Consider the following 20,337-nt stretch of genomic DNA (forward strand, 5'->3'; position numbering starts at 1 on the left):
TTAAAATCGATGATTCTTTCCGGAACGCCCTGTACAACCTCAGAACTTCTGCAGCGAGGGTAGATATTATTTAAGTACGTCTAACAATCTTCGACAGCTCTGATTCAACCAGACAAGCAACAAAGTATTATCATAACGTTTTCCTGCTCCAAAACACAATGTATAATTTTGAAAGAACCAGAACTGCCCATAGTTAATATTTTTAAACTGAAATTTTTGACTTTAATTGTCGTGTGTATTGTATCTATGGTCGTTATGCCGTGCATGTCCTTTTATCCTTAGGCTGACGTAATATCCTGCAGCAATACGAGACACTAAAAAAAAACGCCCTTGGTTCTTACCTGTAAGGATAATGTATCCAAACATGTGGTTCGGTCCAGTTCTCGCATGGAGATGGGTGAAGCTGCACTATGATCACATGTGGCGTATGGTATGCAAGCCAGAAGTTTCTTGCAATAATGTGATACGCGTTCTTGCTTCCTGTAAAAGAATCAGGTATGTTAAGGATGTTAACATTACCTAGGGCAAGTAAAAATGTAGCCAAGAAAAACACTTCTACTGTTAAGCAAATGTTTTTCATTGAGAATAATAATAATCGAATTTTGAAACACAGCGGAGTTGCAAATAATATCCCAGTGTACTTGACAGTGGTGTATCTAAGTGCATTGTGTAACTTTACAAACTGACGTTTACAACTGATGCTTCTGGTTTACCCGATTTCATAGAGAGTTGAATGCAATGCCTGGATTTGAAGCCCCGGCAAGCATTAATTTTAGTCTCCCAAAAATGTAATTATAATTTAAGTAACGAAGTTGCTCAAGTATCTCTGTAGTTACGTAAAGACTCCTCCATGACTAGCCGCTTGGAGAAGAAACAGCTTTACTCAAATGTCGTGTAATAAAACTTGCGTCAATTTTAAGTTACTGAGTGGTTAGGATCAGACTACAAACGTAAAGATTCTAAGTTTCATCCCTAAACAGAATTTTATCTCCCTTATCAATAATTTAATCATAATAATCTTATAAATCTGAACATGGTACATAGTACAGGGCGTAGAAGAAAATATGGAAAGATCATTAACACACCACATTACCATGCTTAATATAGTGTAGGGAAACCAATGGCATTCAAAACAGTTCCCCGTCGTCAAGGAATGGATTAATACAGATCTTGTATGGTTTTCAAGAGAATCTTATATCATACTGCCTGCAAAATTGTAAAATGTTGAGGTGACGATGATGGAGATGGACAATGATCATGCACCCTTCCCTCCAAAGTATACAAAGGCTCAGTAATATTGAGATCTGACGACTGTGGAGGGCAGGTGAGATGCGATGATTCATCTGGACGGCAAGATCTGTGTGGACAGGCCCCTGCCGTCTTGGAACACAGCATCACCATTGAGGAAAAAATATTGTGCCGTGCGATGGACCTGATCAACCAAAGTGGTCACATAATCCTTGGCAGTGATGCCATGACGCCACGGGGCCCATGGAATACCTCTATATGGCTGTCCAAATCATCACCGAACCTCTACCATGTTTCACTCTTGGGATGGAAACATGGCCAGAAGTTGCAGTATTGGAATTCCAGCATGTCCAACAGCTACTCACTTTTGGAGCACCCTTCACGCTGTTTTGGTGCTGACAAGGATCGCGAGTGCGATATTCAGCTCTGCAATGACTTTGGCAGCTGCCGTCCTCTTACTTTTCATTACAATCCTCTTCAGTGATAGTCTGTCACGACCACTCTACGCACATGTACGTTCATTTTGCGGCTTAGTGGGTTCCGTTTCTCCGCTTTTTTGCATGTGTTATACAAGGTGTGATTGAAAAGTTTTAAGAATGGATCCTCTACTGCATACTGGTTTGGCGGGCAGGTACACCGAGGGTGGGTAGTGAGTCATTGCCTTGCCCTTGAACGCCCTCTGACAGGAAACAGCGTTTCCTTTATTCTGTTCGTTGTGGCAGCTGGTTGAGTGCGGGTCTGTTAGGGCTTATTGCCGGATTCCTCCGCGTCAAAATGGACATAAAGTAGGAGCAACGAATTTGTGTGAAATTTTGTTTTAAAACCGGGAAATCAGCTTCTGAGACTGACGAACTATTAAAAACAGCTTTTGGAGATAATTGTATGAGCCAGCAAAATGTTTTTGTCTGGTTCAACAGATTTAAAAATGGCCACGAGTCATTTGAAGATGAACCACAGTCCTGCCGTCCTTCCACATGAAAAACGAATGAAAATGTTGTGAAACTTCGCAACTTAGTGCCCTCTGATCGTAGACTTGCAATTAAGGAGATGGCTGATGAACTTAATTTTAACTCAGTCAATTTTAACTGAAGATCTGAACATGCATCGAGTGTGCGCAAAATTCGTTCTGGAAGTGTTGCCAAGTGACCAAAGACAATACCGACTTGAAGAGTGCCAAGATCTGATTAATCGGACTAAAAATGACCCAGATTTGTTAATTACAGGTGACGAATCGTGGGTATATAGATATCATCCTGAAACCAAAATGCAGTCTTCGCGGGGGAAGACCCAAGGTTCACCATGACCGAAAAAAACATGGCAAAGTCGGTCGAAGGTGAAGTCAATGCTTGTGATTTTTTTTTTCGATTCTACCGGTACTGTGCATATGAATTTACCCCTGGAGGGCAGGCAATTAACCGGGAATACTACAAATGTGTTCTCGATCGTTTGTGCAAAAAGGTGTGGAAGAAAAGGCCTGCATTGTGGAAAGACAGGAGTTGGGTGCTACGCCATGACACTGCTCCGGATCGTCATGCCTTCTCCGTAGTTGAAATTTTGACGAAATACAAAACTACTGTGCTTCCACAGCCGCCATATTTCCCTGATTTGGCCCCTGCGGACTTCTACCTGTTTCCTAAACTGAAATTTTCACCGAAAGGGAAGCGATTCGACTCGACTGAAGACATCCAGGCAAGTACGGAGAGTGTCCTTAACACACTTCAGGAAAAAAAATTCCAGGAATGTTTCCAAAAGTGGAAACATCGTTGGAGTCGGAGTGTTCACTAAGAAGGGAACTATTTTGAAGGAAATGCATCACAGTAGCATGTAAGTACCACCATTGTACAATTACAAGCCCATTCCTAAAACTTTTCAATCACATCTCGTAAAACTTCCTTAGCGTGCCTCTTGAAAAAGCAAACACTTTGGCTAACTTGGTTACAGAAGCACCAACAATTTTCCCACGTTCGAATTAACTTAGCTCTGACATGATGCACTCACAAGTACATAGAATGCTCTGCTGACCGCGACTGACACTTGCAACGTACTGAGGACATTGCATAGGTGTCGTTAGCAGTCAAATACAACAGCGCCACCAGCAGGCTTGAATAGCATCTGCATTTATGTTCGGGCATACATTCAGCTGTATTCCCATATTTTTGCCCAACCCTTGTATGTTGCACCGTGGTTCGAAGTCCACAATGTATCTTACGCCACTCTGTAACTGGACGTGTAGACTAATTAAGTTTTTAGAGAGGAATAGCAAGGACATACAGGGTGTTACAAAAAGGTACTGCCAAACTTTCAGGAAACATTCCTCACACACAAATAAAGAAAAGATGTTATGTGGACATGTGTCCAGAAACGCTTAATTTCCATGTTAGAGCTCATTTTAGTTTCGTCAGTATGTACTGTACGACCTCGATTCACCGCTAGTTGGCCCAATTGAAGGAAAGTAATGTTGACTTCGGTACTTGTGTTGACATACGACTCATTGCTCTACAGTACTAGCAGTACAGTACAGTACAGTACAACCAGTTGTTTCCGTACCATGTACAGCGTGTGCAGGCACTATCAGCAGTTGATTGGCCTCCACGGGTACACTTCTGCGAATGGTTCATCCAACAATGTGTCATCCTCATCTCAGTGCAAATGTTCTCTTTACGGATGAGGCTTCATTCCAACGTGATCAAATTGTAAATTTTCACAATCAACATGTGTGGGCTGACGAGAATCCGCACGCAGTTGTGCAATCACGTCATTAACACAGATTTTGTGTGAACGTTTGGGGGGGCATTGTTGGTGATGTCTTGATTGGGCCCCATGTTCTTCCACCTACGCTCATTGGAGCACGTTATCATGATTTCATACGGGATACTCTATCTGTCCTGCTAGAACATGTGCCTTTACAAGTACGACACAACATGTGGTTCATGCACGATGGAGCTCCCGCGCATTTCAGTCAAAGTGTTCGTACGCTTCTCAACAACAGATTCGGTGACCGATGGATTGTTAGAGGCGGACCAATTCCATGGACTCCACGCTCTCCTGACCTCAACCCTCTTGACTTTCATTTATGGGGGCATTTGAAAGCTCTTGTCTACGCAACCACGGTACCAAATGTAGAGACTCTTCGTGCTCGTATTGTGGACGGCTGTGATACAATACGCCATTCTCCAGGGCTGCATCAGCGCATCAGGGATTCCATGCGACGGAGGGTGGATGCATGTATCCTCGCTAACGGAGGACATTTTGAACATTTCCTGTAACAAAGTTTTTGAAGTCACGCTGGTACGTTCTGTTGCTGTGTGTTTCCATTCCATGATTAATGTGATTTGAAGAGAAGTAATAAAATGAGCTCTAACATGGAAAGTAAGCGTTTCCTGACACATGTCCACATAACATATTTTCTTTCTTTGTGTGTGAGGAATGTTTCCTGAAAGTTTGGCCGTACCTTTTTGTAACACCCTGTATATTATACCCAATAGGTCCATGTGTAATACAGCTGAAACAAACTTTTGGGCTGCGGACCATTTCCCTTAACATAAAGCTCCTTAGTGCTCTAGTTCTATTGGAATAGCTAAAGACCTGTGCTGTTAAGCGGCAGTGAAGTTCCCCCAAATAGTTCTGAGGAGAAATCAATTAGGGCTGAGAGACAGAAGACTAATGCAGTCGAAATTATTGACTACCACAACAAATGCCATAGCATAAGCTCGCTAAGTCATGGACGACTTCTACAGCTCGATTAAATCCAGTGTCTCTACGTGGAATAGTTGCAGTGAGTGATCAAAAACTGTAATATTATTGTCATGTCATTTCTAGGGTATCCAGATAACTATTACATTTATGAAATGTGAGGGACAGAAATAAATTTCTGGAACCTCTCTACAATGTTAATTCTAGGAAATTATGGAATCACTCTGAATACTTAGCCATATCTCGTCTTTGAGAGAGCAAGCTGTACTGCTATAATATCCCATATTTTTGATAGCACATCACCTACTTGCAGCTAATCTCTGAGCAGCTATTCGTAGTGGTCATTAACTCGTGACTGTGTGGAAAGATTAGTGGGCTCAATCTGTTTGTCTTACTGTTTCAAAAAGGCGTAAAAAGTTTTAGTTAACTATCACGATGTCTAATTTGGTATCCACTGGAAACAAGATACGTTATATGATTTAAGATCGTGAACTGAACATTCGTAGTGCAAGTAAACAGTCATGTTTTCATTGCTATACACTGTACATGTTAATTAATGGTTTAAGTAAAAAGCGTGTTAGAGGACGCCTATAAACCTATCTTTATTTGTGCGGTATTCGTTCCTATACCTCTCATCCGACTACAATGAAACTTTGAATTGTTGTACACTCGCTCGTGAAGGTAGTTAGCACACCCATTTTACAATTGGAGACGCACCAAGCCTTTCAACAAAAGTGTGTATTTCGTATAGCTCCACTGCAGCTCATGTGTTTTCGGTGCTTGACTGTGCACATATGACATAACGGAATTCAATCAAATGCGAAGAACCACATTCTCTCTATCGTGTATGACATAACAAGTGGCGTTGACCGTGAAATTCCAGATTCCGATTGACATTAGATAACAGATATCACACGTATTATCTATCCTTTTTCCAGGTGAGTTTCTAACAGTCATCTCAAAGCATTACTTTCGCTCTCAAATCATTTACATACATAAATAAATTCCTGTTCCAAAATAGACCATGAATACGACATTTCGTAATAATGTAGAACGTGTCACTTTAACATAAGTTTTCATTACACAAAATATTAATTAATTTTTTATTTTTATTTTATTTTATTTTTTTTTTTTTTTTTACAGCTGCTACTTCATATCAAAGACTTCATCTATTGATTAGAAGGAGCTGTCATTCAGAAATTCTTTTAATTTGCTTTTAAAAGTTGGTTTGCTATCTGTCAGACTTCTAATACTATTTGGCAAATGACCAAAGATTTTTGTGGCAGCATAATTCACCTCTTTCTGTGCCAAAGTGAGATTTAATCCAGAGTGGTGAAGATCATCTTTTCTTCTAGTGTTGTAGCTATGCACTTCACTGTTATTTTAGAATTGGGATGGGTTATCAATGACAAATTTCATAAGTGAATATATGTATTGTGAAGGTACTGTGAATATCCCGACTTCCTTAAATAAATGTCTGCAAAGTGATCTTGGGTGGACTCCAGTTACAATTCTGATTGCATACTTTTGTGCAATACATACTTTCTTTCTTAATGACAAATTGTCCCAAAATATGATGCCATATTAAAGCAGTGAATGAAAATAGGCATAGTAGGCTACGTTACTGATATGCATAGCACCAAAATTTGCAATAACCCTAATAGCATAAGTATCTGTCAGCAGATCATCGATGTGTTTCTTCCAATTCAATTTTTCATCAATGCACACACCCAGGAATTTTGAGTAGTCTGCCTTACCAACAGACTTCTGTTCATAGTCTATATTTATCAATGGTGTTATGCCATTTACTGTACAGAATTGTATAAACTGTGTTTTCTCTAAATTTAGATAGAATCCATTTGCAGAGAACCACTTAATAATTTTCTGAAAGGCATTATTTACAATTTCCTCAGCTGATTCTTGCTTGTTGGTGTGATTACTATATTTGTATCATCAGCAAAAACAGCTGGTTTTGCGTCTTCATGAATGTAGAGTGGTAAGTCGTTAAAATATATTAAGAACAAATAAGGGACTCAAGACTGAACCCTTTGGGACACCATTTTTGATACCTCCTCAGTTAGAGGACTCTTCTGATTTTTGCAGACTATCTGTACTATTACTTTATACCGTCTTCATTCTTCCAGTTAAGTATGAATCGGACAATTTGTGCACTGTCCGACTCATACCACAATACGTAAGCTTATCTAGAATAATTTCATGATTCACACAATCAAAAGCCTTTGAGAGCCCAAGCGACAAGCGATTGGTTGATCTACATCTCAAACACAAAAGAATGAGTCATCAAGAGCTTCAGAAACAGACGGTCAATGGGAAAGAAGGCAGACAACTGTTCAAGCACACACTACTCAATCCCATTCATGTGAAACAGATAAGCAACAGGAAGCGTGACTGCAAACCACTCGACTACACACTGCTCGATCCAGGCGATCGCTGCACTCTAATTTAACTCTTTGTACATCCATTACTGTACCAATAATAATTTTACAGTATTAACATAAGTGTAGTTACTGGAAAAATAGATGAGTTTTGTGTATATTGCAGTGCCCTCAAATTTAAGAATGAAACGCCAAGAATACGCTGCACAGGGGGAAAAGTAAAACTTCCAGAATTACAGCCAAATTACATTCACCATATGAACTGCCATCAACGTAAGTATCAGGTTCACAAGCTAACTGAAACATTTCTTGGAAAAGCCAATATAAGCAAGTACAATTAATGTTTCCAAATGACATGATTCGGTGGAAAGTGCAACACGTAATGTGCTCGAGAATTTGATGACAACTTTCAAAGTGCAGGTACACTACCACCACTGCCGAATGCAGATCACAAATTTCTTCAACTTCATTTCATGGGAAACACTGATGAACAATTCAACCAACGTTGGCCATTCAGTACCAGAGGTCAACGAGAAATTGTCAGTGCATTACAAACTTCGTTCGATCAACACCACAAATTAATTCTGTTGTTCCGAACTGTCCTTGAACAAATGCCAGCTAACGGCTACAATTATAGTCAAAGCAAGCAAAACATCTGTCGGTCAAGATACAGTTGTGGTCGTTATAGTTGGCCAAGAATTTAACTCGTGTGATATAATTCTCCACTGCAGAAAAAAACGACGTTCAACGAGTCCAGAAACTCATCGCTTACACGATGGATCGCAACATCTGATTCTGTTTTGACAAGAGGGATATCATTTCGACATCAAATTGAGAAGTCCACAAAGAGGTTAGGAAACGAATAAGAAAGTCAGTGCCATGTCGCAAAAATGGTAAACCAGTCGATCTTTCCTTTGTTGGGTACCACTGTCATATAGCATTTATTAAAAGAAATTTCCACCATTATACTGTTAATTGTTCACTTATTTTACACAATGATGAGTTCAGCTTTGTAGCCACTCTCAAGTGAATGTTGACACGTTAAAATGTGTCTGAGCTGTCTGTGACATGACATCGTCGTAAACACATTTTTATGGCATTATGCACCAGTTGTCGTATTACAGGGTACTAGTACATACATGTTTTTTCGACGGTGACATGTCACAGTCAGCTCAGACACATTTTAACATGTCAGCATTCGCTTGAGAATGGCTACTAAGCAGAACTCATGATTCTATAAATTAAATGAACAATTAACAGTCAAATGGTGGAAATTTTTTTTTTTTTGAAAAAAAAAAGGTAAAGCAGTGCAGGGCATCCAGATTTATATTTTACCTACGCATGAGGCTGTCTACGCTAATCATCGGAACAATCCAGAATGGTCTCACTTGCGACTCCTGTCAATCTTCGTACGTGGAACAACATGACCCCAAAAACTGAGAACAGTAAACGCTCAGATGTGTACCACTTCATTTGAAGCTACCCAGCAATTACATCTTCGTTATGAAGGGGGATATACAATTGTTCGTAACTCTTTGTTCATACGTGAAATGATCTCACACGGTGACTGCTAGGAGAAGTGGGTGGACTTCTATTTGTGTTACCACAAAGGGCAAGGTTGCGCTTGCTGTGACTCATCTCTTGGGCGACTGAACCGTTCACTGCACATGCAAGGGTTGCACTGAATCTTGACTGAAACATTTTAAGTGCTACACTTTTCTAAATGAACTGACTCATAAATAAATAAGTTAACGTAAGAAAACGCTAATATCCAGTACGACCGTGCAGTGACGAATTCATTGTTTCTCTCTCTCTCTCTCTCTCTCTCTCTCTCTCTCTCTCTCTCTCCTTTTATTTCACAATCTCCCTGTTAGGTTACAGACATCGTATGGATATTCACCGAGGGGATGGGAACTGCATACCAATACGCTTGCATTCAGAAACCTTATCATTTATTACAGAAATCAATCATCAGATGCAACATTACCACGAGACTGATTACCTTCAGTCCCTTATGAACTGTGGTGTCACTGCCAGACACCACACTTGCTAGGTGGTAGCCTTTAAATCGGCCGCGGTCCATTAGTATACGTCGGACCCGCGTGTCGCCACTGTCAGTGATAACAGACCGAGCGCCACCACACGGCAGGTCTAGAGAGACGTACTGGCACTCGCCCCAGTTGCACAGCCGACGTTCATAGCAATGGTTCACTGACAACTACGCTCTCATTTGCCGAGACGATAGTTAGCATAGCCTTCAGCTACATTTGCTACGACCTAGCAAGGCGCCGTATTCAATTGATAATTAATATTGAAGCATGTATCATCAAGAGCGATGTTCTACAAATGTGGATTAAAGTTAAGTATTCCAGAAGCTACGTACTTTTCTTTATAGCATTCATTACGTATCCTGTTTCACACCTCACGCCAGCCTGCGTGAGTTTAAGCGCGTGCCTTTCGGCTTCCTCTCATTGTGTCTAGGCTGTCTTGTCTAGACACAACATGAACCAACAGGTGGAATGAATGTTGTGAGGCTTCAGCATGAAAAGCTTTATATTACATATCGAATAAATATCTGGTTCGTAACAGAATTACGGATATGCATACAAGTAAGGAATCCGAACAAACAGAATTTAGCAAGAGGAGAAACCGTAATTCCACTCCGACAGATTTTAGTAAAGTCGAGAGTTACACATTTATAGCAGCGGAAGTTAGCATTCTTTAATCCCTCCAGTGTGATTTCTCCCTCTAGCTAAGCGTACTGCTAACATACTGGTGGCCGTCTGCGACCACATGAAATCCGACACCATGCTAAAACCATTCACTGCATTTAATCAGCCTTGTTTTCAAAATATTGCGAATTAGTACCTCGCATTGCGATCTACGCAAATCACGTACAGGAAAGATGCTGCTCAGGACTCGCCACTGATTTCATAGTCCCACCACCTGTGTGGTTTCGAACTAACACAATACCCTAAGTGTAAGATCTTAAACTCCACGCGAATATAGTTAAACTTCAAACGCAATGGTTAAAACCGATTAAGTAGATCACCCACTACTCCTAATGGCGTTGATGCCATCAGATTTCAACGCGATATCAAATTCGAAATTTCAACGTGAGATACCATCTAACACCGCGTTCTAACAGAACGTGTGTAATCGCCGATTTTTTGGAGCCTGAGACAGCTCTCTCCGAAAATTCACAAAACTCCTCCGTTCGCTACTTTCAGAGCGCATTCTTTATGGAGGGGCCTCCGACCACGTCCACTGATGCACTAAGCCAACCACAAGGGCTGAGAAAGAGCGTGCAATCATTGGCCTCAGTTCTTTCAGAACTGAGAAAATGTTCCAGGATGTACGGGAACGCGCTACACACGATTCCACAGGCCCAAACAAAAGATTCAAATTAAGAACGTTGGGAGAACGCGCTTCTGCCAATGTGGCATGTCCCTGCTAGCCAGGTTTAAAGAAAGCGAATGAATTTTCCCTTCGTTCCAGAGAAAGAAAGAAACGGAGGAACTGCCTCTCACATGAAGCTGAGTCACAATTTATCAAAACTACACGTATTCGTCTTCGTTGAGTTATCACGATACCCATAAAAAAAGAGTCCATATGCACTCTCCAGGTAGCTTTCCTTTATTTCCATTTGGCCGGTGCTGAGTCAGCTGCCCGTTTTCAGATCTATGACAAGAAACTATTTTATCACTACAACTGATGCAAATTACAAACGATTTAAAATTTAAGTTTAGAGAACTTCAAGATTCATAGGAAATTAGTTATAACAAAAAACTGTGCAACCTACCATCTATTACAGTTACAGTGTAACCTGTCGAGTGTGAAACTTAAAGTTCACTATCATAAGTAGCCATGCACTAACTTGGTGAGGCTTTAAAAATTTTGCAACGGTCGCAGGTTCGAATCCTGCCTCGGGCATGGATGTGTGTGATGTCCTAGGTTAGTTAGTTTTAAGTAGTTCTAAGTTCTAGGGGACTGATGACCACAGATGTTAAGTCCCATAGTGCTCAGAGCCATTTGAAGCCTTTAAAAATTTGTTTTTAAGAAACCTGATTGGTGCAACACCCACAACGCTGAAAAGCCCCTCTCTTTGTCGAGAGTGGACTGATGTTATGAATAATGCTCCTAAGAACAGCATAAAATTACGGTGTGGAATTTAATAGCATTAAAATACTTTTTAATTTGTAAAGCAATTATCAATTTTTTCTAAATTATTTTATGGTGATCCTGACTGGTGCAAAGTGTGGTGTCACCGCCAGGCACCACACTTGCTAGGTGGTAGCCTTTAAATCGGACCCGCGTGTCGCCATTATCAGTGATTGCAGACCGAGCGTCGCCACTCGGCAGGTCTAGAGAGACTTCCTAGCACTCGCCCCAGTTGTACAACCGACTTTGCTAGCGATGGTTCACTGACAAAATACACTCTCATTTGCCGAGACGATAGTTAGCATAGCCTTCAGCTACGTCATTTGCTACGACTTAACAAGGCGCCATTACCAGTTACTAGTGATACTTTGAATCATGTACCGTCAAGAGCGACGTTCACCATTAATGGATTAAAGTTAGGTATTCCACCAGCTACGTCCGTTTTTTCTGAATTCTAATTTCCTTGTCCTGTTCCAGACCCCGCGCCAGCCTGCGTGAGCTAAAACGCGTGCCTTTCGGCTTCCTCTGGTAACACGGTGTTGGCTCTCCTGCCAACCGCAACACAAAGTTTGTTGCGCTGGAAACACATCGAAGAGCCAAAGAAACTTGTACACCTGTCTAATATTGTGTAGGGCCCCCGCGAGCATGCAGAAGTGCTGCAAAACAACGTGGCGTGGACTCGACTAATGTCTGAAGTACTGCTGCAGGGAACTGTCACCATGAATCCTGCAGGGCTGTCCATAAATTCGTAAGAGTTCGAGGTGGTGGAGATCTCTTCTGATCAGCATGTTGCAAGGCATCCCAGATATGCTCAATGATTTTCACGTCTGGGGAGTTTTGTGGCCAGCGGAAGTGTTTAAACTCAGAAGAGTTTTCTTGTAACCACTCTGTAGCAATTCTTGACGTGTGGGGTGTCGGATTCTCCTGCTGAAGTTGCCCAAGTCCGTTGGAATACACAATGGACATGAAGGGAAGCAGGTGATCGGATAGGATGCTTATGTACGTGTCAGAGTTGTATTTAGACGTGTCAGGGGTTCCGTATCACTTCAACTACACACGCCCCACACCATTACATAGCCTGCAGCAGCTTGAACAGTCCACTGCTGACATGCAGGGACCATGGATTCATGAGGTTGTCTGTTTACCCTTACAAGTTCATCCGTTCGATACAATTTGAAACGGGACTTGTCTGATCTGTCAACATATTTCCAATCATCCAGCCCAATGTCAGTGCTGACAGGTCCAGGCGAGGCGTAAAGCTTTGTGTCGTGCAGTCATCGAGGGTACGCGAGTGGACCTTCTGCTCCGAAATTCCATATCGATGATGTTTCGTTGAACGGTTTGCACGCTGACACTTGTTGATTGCCCAGCATTGAAATCTGCAGCAATTTTCGGAAGGTTTGCACTTGTGTCACATTTAACGATTGTCTTCGGTCGTTGTTGGTCTCATCCTTGCAGAATCTTTTTCCGACCGCAGCGATGTCGGGGATTTGATGTTCTACCGGATTCGTGATATTCACGGTACACTTGTGAAAGGGTCGTACGAGAAACATCCCCACTTCATCAGTAACTCGGAGATGCTGTGTCCCACCGCTCGTGCGCCAACTGTAACACCACGTTCAAACGCACTTAAATCGTGATAACCTGTCATTGTAGCAGCAGAAGTCGATCTAACAACCGCACCATACACTTGTCTTATACAAGTGTTGCCGACCGCTGCGCCGTATTCTGCCTTTTTACACACCTCTGTACTTGAGTAGCCCAGATACAAAAGCCGCTAAATGCATTTTTCGTCGATTTTGAGATGAGCACACTGACGTATAGGTTTTTTCAGCGCCAACCCGATGGATACGTTTCAGGGTGCTAACCGCGCTATAGACTGTTGAATATGGCTGTCGAAAATCGTGTTCGATTGCGAAAGTTGCTAACTTCACGTTCTATTCGGGTGCAGTCCGCCCAGGTAGCTGAGTGGTCAGCGTGACAGACTGTCAATCCTAAGGGCCCGGGTTCGATTCCCGGTTGGGTCGGAAATTTTCTCCGCTCACGGACTGGGTGTTCTGTTGTCCTAATCATCATCATTTCATCCCCATCGACACGCAGGTCGCCGAAGTGGCGTCAAATCGAAAGACCTGCACCAGGCGAACGGTCTGCCCGACGGGAGGCCCTAGCCACACATTTCCATTTTTTATTCGGGTGCAAAGCGCGCTAAATGTCCAGCGTTTCCAAAACCAGCCAAGTTCAACACGTACGGATTCAGACCACGCTAACTGACATCAGACTTACCGGACTAGACATTCAAATCTATAATTCGGTTTGTTGTGATTGGAACGAATATTTTCCTTATTCAGAGTTAGGTTGGCTGCTCTGTACCAAACGAGTACGCAACAGTGAAGTTCTCGCTGCCGATGCTTTGTCGAAACATTCACTGTTAAGCACAGTTAGTCTGATCAGCAGGATTTGTATTTGGACCAGAACGAGACTCCCGGAAAAGGAAGGGCCGTCCTGCTCAGTGGAAAAGAAATGTTTCCAAAGCAGAAAGATAAGAACACGAAAAGTGTTATTAAAGCAGTTTTATGCAGTGAAAACTTTGTTGACACTAATTATGACATACGCGGCAGGCGTAGTGCAAGTGACTGGTAACTGGCATTTCCAGATTCAAAAACCCAAAAAAATCATTTTCTTCAAAAGAAAATCAAATTTGTCTAATTCGTGCAGAGCCCTTCTACAATTTTGAAGCTGGAGAGGGAAAGAGCACCCTAAAGAGGGGAAAACATTGCAGCAAAGATAACGGCCCAACACCAATCACAGCAGTTGTAGAACTTTCAAAAGTCAAATTCGGAGACGTTAAAAAACTTTTGGAGCTCCATTTTGGTGCAGGTTGGGTGACCAACAACAAACTCAAATTCCACACCGAGGTGTCAGGTGAGCAGGAAGGCAAACCTAAGAGTCGCTCCTGCCGCTGCCAACCATCAGAACGAGGAAGAAGCCGGAAGCGATTTTGAGTTGATGGAGGGCGTTGAGGTCGGTGTCATTTATAGTAGTTTTTATCTAATTTCATTTTCTAGAATTGTTTGTCGTTGTTTTTAATAAGATGCAACTTTCCACCAGTTTTATTATTTTCTAAAATTTCAACGATGTTTTTACTAATACGCAATTTGGAGTTTATTTACTTTCTACAATATCTTGTGATGTCGAAAACACGATGGTGTGTTTAAAAAAGACCTAATGCTTTACTGTATGGTTAAATGATAATGGCGTCCTCTTAGGAAAAATATTCCGGAAGTAAAATAGTCCCCCATTCGGATCTCCGGGCGGGGACTACTCAAGAGAACATCGTTATCAGGAGAAAGAAAACTTGCATTCAACGGATCGGAGCGTGGAATGTCAGATCCCTTAATCTGGCAGGTAGGTTAGAAAATTCAAAAAGGGAAATGGATAGGTTAAAGTTAGATATAGTGGGAATTAGTGAAGTTCGGTGGCAGGAGGAACAAGACTTTTGGTCAGGTGAATACAGGGTTATAAATACAAAATCAAATAGGGGTAATGCAGGAGTAGGTTTAATAATGAATAAAAAAAAACAGGAGTGCGGGTAAGCTACTACAAACAGCATAGTGAACGAATTATTGTGGCCAAGGTAGACACGAAGCCCACGCCTACTACAGTAGTACAAGTTTATATGTCAACTAGCTCTGCAGATGATGAAGAAGTTGATGAAATGTATGATGAGATAAAAGAAATTATTCAGATAGTGAAGGGAGATGAAAATTTAATAGTCATGGGTGACTGGAATTCGACAGTAGGAAAAGGAATAGAAAGAAACGTAGTAGGTGAATATGGATTGGGGCTAAGAAATGAAAGAGGAAGCCGCCTGGTAGAATTTGCATAGAGCATAACTTAATCATAGCTAACACTTGGTTCAAGAATCATGAAAGAAGGTTGTATACATGGAAGAACCCTGGAGATACTACAAGGTTTCAGATAGATTATATAATGGTAAGACAGAGATTTAGGAACCATATTTTAAATTGTAAGACATTTCCAGGGGCAGATGTGGACTCTGACCGTAATGTATTGGTTATGAACTGTAGATTAAAACTGAAGAAACTGCATAAAGGTGGGAAGTTAAGGAGATGGGACCTGAATAAACTGAAAGAACCAGATGTTGTACAGAGTTTCAGGGAGAGCTTAAGGGAACAACTGACAGGAATGGGGTAAAGAAATACAGTAGAAGAAGAATGGGTAGCATTGAGGAATGAAATAGTGAAGGCAGCAGAGGATCAAGTAGGTAAAAAGACGAGGGCTAGTAGAAATCCTTGGGTAACAGAAGAGATACTGAATTTAATTGATGAAAGGAGAAAATATAAAAATGCAGTAAATAAAGCAGGCAAAAAAGAATACAAACGTCTCAAAAATGAGATCGAGAGGAAGTGCAAAATGGCTAAGCAGGGATGGCTAGAGGACAAATGTAATGATGTAGAGGCTTATCTCACTACGGGAAAAATAGATACTGCCTACAGGAAAATTAAAGAGACCTTTGGAGAAAAGAGAACCACTTGCATGAATATCAAGGGCTCAGATGGAAACCCTGTTCTAAGCAAATAAGGGAAAGGAGAAAGGTGGAAAGAGTATATAGAGGGTCTATACAGGGGCGATGTTCTTGAGGACAATATTATGGAAATGGAAGAGGATGTAGAGGAAGATGAAATGGGAGATACGATACTGCGTGAAGAGTTTGACAGAGCACTGAAAGACCTAAGTCGAAACAAGGCCCCAGGAGAAGACAACATTCCATTCCATTAGAACTACTGACGGCCTTGGGTGAGCCAGTCCTGAAAAAACTCTACCATCTGGTGAGCAAGATGTATGAGACAGGCGAAATACCCTCAGACTTCAAGAAGAATATTATTATTCAAATCCCAAAGAAAGCAGGTGTTGACTGATGCGAAAATTGCCGAACTACCAGTTTAATAAGTCACAGCTGCAAAACACTAACTCTGATTCTTTACAGACGAATGGGAAAACTGGTAGAAGCCGACCTCGGGGAAGATCAGTTTGGATTCCGTAGAAATGTTGGAACACGTGAGGAAATACTGACCCTACGACTTATCTTAGAAGAAAGATTAAGGAAAGGCAAACCTACGTTTCTAGCATTTGTAGACTTAGAGAAAGCTTTTGACAATGTTGACTGGAATACTCTCTTTCAAATTCTGAAGGTGTCAGGGGTAAAATACAGGGAGCGAAATGCTATTTACAATTTCTGCAGAAAGCAGATGGCAGCTATAAGAGTCGAGGGGCATGAAAGGGAAGCAGTGGTTGGGAAGGGAGTGAGACAGGGTTGTAGCCTATCCCCGATGTTATTCAATCTGTATATTGAGCAAGCAGTAAAGGAAACGAAAGAAAAGTTCGGAGTAGGTATTAATACCCACGGAGAAGAAATAAAAACTTTGAGGTTCGCCGATGACGTTGTAATTCTGTTAGAGACAGCAAAGGACTTGGAAGAGCAGTTAAACGGAATGGACAATGTCTTGAAAGGAGGGTATAAGGTGAACATCAACAAAAGCAAAACGAGGATAATGGAATGTTGTCGAATTAAGTCGGGTGATGCTGAGGGAATTAGATTAGGAAATGAGACACTTAAAGTAGTAAAGGAGTTTTGCTATTTGGGGAGAAAAATAACTGATGACGGTCGAAGTAGAGAGGATATAAAATGTAGACTGGCAATAGCAAGGAAAGCGTTTCTGAAGAAGAGAAATTTGTTAACATCGAGTATTGATTTAAGTGCCAGGAAGTCGTTTCTGAAAGTATTCGTATGGAGTGTAGCCATGTATGGAAGTGGAACATGGACGATAAATAGTTTAGACAAGAAGAGGATGGAAGCTTTCGAAATGTGGTGCCACAGAAGAATGCTGAAGATTAGATGGGTATATCACATAACTAATGAGGAGGTATTGAATAGAATTGGGGAGAAGAGGAGTTTGTGGCACAACTTGACAAGAAGAAGGGATCGGTTGGGAGGACATGTTCTGAGGCATCAAGGGATCACAAATTTAGCATTGGAGGGCAGCGTGGAGGGTAAAAATCGTAGAGGGAGACCAAGAGATGAATACACTAAGCAGATTCAGAAGGATGTAGGCTGCAGTAGGTACTGGGAGATGAAGAGGCTTGCACAGGATAGAGTAGCATGGAGAGCTGCATCAAGCCAGTCTCAGGACTGAAGACCACAACAACAACAATGATGAACATTCATTTCTGTTAAATAAATCAGTTTTCACTGGTAAAATACTGTCACGTTCGTACTTTTGTATGCCAGCTTTGTATAATTTTCAGACATCTCCAAATAAAACGTATTTTGTTTGTATTCACAATAATTACATTCCATTCTTCTGTCATTCCTAACATATCACTGAATGTTTGTTTCCTGATTCAGTCTATTGTTTGCAAAACCTTCTAACTGCATAAATCGGGTGCAAAAACCGCTAAGTCAATATTTCACTTAAGATTTTAACGTATAAAGCATGATCGCAGATTGCAGTCATCAATAGCGATTGATTAAATTTTTTTACTTGTTTTTAAAAAAGAAATGAAGTCGTTAACTTTAATAACTTGGGTGGGACGAGTTTTTCGCGATTATCTCGGTTTCGCTTATTATGCAGTTTACAGCTTTTGTTTCTAGGCTACTCATTTGAATACGGATGCCTATACCAGTTTCTTTGGCGCTTCAGTGAAATATATCAAAGGTGTTCTTAAATGTAAGAAATGAAACATCGATGACAACATTATCATTATTCAACTTTAAAAGAGCTTTAAAACATTTCAAAAAATATCTTGTGTGCCTTCCGTTTGGCGATCATAGAGCACAATTTAAACTACCTGTCCTCTGCTGCGGACTTAGCAGGGCGTCTCACAATTATCTGTTCTTCAGAAATCCTTTTCTTACCATTGCCGGTCTACATTTGATATTCTCTGCTTCGGCCACCGTCACTTACTTTGTTGTCCAAATGGCAAAACTCTTCAGCTGCTGTAAGTGCCTCGTTTCCTAATCTATTTGCCGGCCGCTGTGGCCGAGCGGTTCTAGGCGCTTCAGTCTGGAACAGCGCGACCGCTACTGTCGCAAATTCGAATCTTCCCTCGGCCATGGATGTGTGTGATGTCCCGAGGTTAGTCAAGTTTAAGTGGTTCTAGGTTCTGGGGACTGATGACCTCAGATGTTAAGTCCCATAGTACTCAGAGCCATTTGAACCTAATCTAATTCACTGAGCATCATGTGACTTAATCTGACTACATTCCGTTATCTTGTTTCGATTTTGTTGGTGTTCACTTTATATCCTCCTTTCAAGACGCTGTCTATTTCGTTCAACTACTCTTGCAAGTCCTTTTCTGTCTCTGACAGGACTATAATGTCATCAGCAGTTTTTATTCCTTCTCCCTTAACTCTAATTGCTACTCCACATTTCTCTTTGGTTTACTTTACTGTTTGTTCGACATACAGATTGAGTAACATAGTGGATAGGCTACAACGCTATCTCACTTGTTTATCCACCTCTGCTTCCCTTTCTTGTCATTTGGATCTTATAACTGCCGTCTGGTTGCTGTAGAAGTTGTTGATAGCCTTTCGTTCCCTGATTTTACCCCTTATACCTTCAGAATTTCAGAGAGAGTATTCCGGTCAATACGTCAGAAGCTATATGAATGCTTGGTGTCTGTTCTTCCGGACGGGTGGGAATGTGGGTCGGCTGAGAGGCGTTCTCAGATAGTCCTCGCAGTTGGTGGCGCAGTGGTTAATCCTACTGCCTAGCAATCTGGAGATCATGGTCAGGCACATATTTTCATTTGTCGCTGCTGATGCCACACGAACACAATAACCTCTCCACTTTCCTTTCTCCTCCTTTTCCCCAAGTCTACAAATGCTATAAACGTAGATTTGCCTTTCCTTAATCAATCTTCTAAGGTAAGTCATAGGGTCAGTTTTGCCCAGAGTGCCCATACTGAGACACCCAGCATAAGTACATAACATGGCCTCAGTATCAGACGTGGCCACCACAGAGCTCCTTGGTGACGAGTCACAATATTCGTTTAACTACAACATGCCACTGAAAGTACTGAATCCCTGTGGAAGGCACTCACCGGCTGGACACGGGGGCAGGTGCGCTGCGATGACGATGATGACCCTGTCAGGTACCGTGTAGGTTGGCAGCTGCCACAGGGCTCGCAGGGAATGGACGTCGCGCTTGCCTTCTGCAACAAGGAGCCGGCACCGTGCCTGGCCGGCAGGGACGCGGGACTCTGCCGTAATGAGCGCTGTCGTTACCACCACATCCGCCTGGGCCTCCCCCACTGTCTTCAGGAAGAAGGCAGCGAAACCGTCTGGCTGGTGGCCCCAGAGCGCCACCTCTAGCGAGGAGAGAGGCCGTGGACAGTAGCTGCCGACAACTTCCCACAATCTAACTGAATGCTCCCTGAATAACAGAAAAAGCGTTTTATGCAACTTAAGCATAGCGTTGTCCTCAATGAATACTTCTTTGTTTGATAATGCAGCACAGTGATAAGTACCCGGAAGACCTCGGTATGTTATAGAATTTTAGAACTACAGTCCGATTAAAATTTCTTGATAGTTGACACTTTGAAACATCCCCTTAGAAAAATTAAGAAAGACTGTGCTGGTAAACCTCTTACGTTATTTGTTTTTCAAATAGGTGAGCAAAACTGAACGTACTCAGACATTTCTCTCTTTACTTATTCTGATCAACACTAAACTGACACACAACATTTTTAGCGCAACGCAATCTGACTTTCAATAATACCTACAAAAGAATGGCCCTGACCAAAAATAATCTATACT

At 41.7% G+C, this 20,337-nt stretch overlaps 1 protein-coding gene across 1 annotated transcript in view; it reads right to left on the reverse strand.

The window, feature by feature from the left end:
- Positions 1 to 19,751, reverse strand: part of LOC126419102 (uncharacterized) — a 152,099-nt gene extending 132,348 nt beyond the window's left edge. The window contains exons 1-2 of the mRNA XM_050086199.1: positions 19,623 to 19,751; positions 342 to 480 (exon numbers count right to left, since the gene is read on the reverse strand). The gene's annotated coding sequence lies outside the window, so the exon portion shown is untranslated. The remainder of the gene's footprint in view (positions 1 to 341; positions 481 to 19,622) is intronic.
- Between the last annotated feature and the right edge of the window lie 586 nt (positions 19,752 to 20,337).

Source organism: Schistocerca serialis, chromosome 9 (assembly GCF_023864345.2).
Source record: "Schistocerca serialis cubense isolate TAMUIC-IGC-003099 chromosome 9, iqSchSeri2.2, whole genome shotgun sequence".
Lineage (NCBI taxonomy): Eukaryota > Metazoa > Arthropoda > Insecta > Orthoptera > Acrididae > Schistocerca > Schistocerca serialis.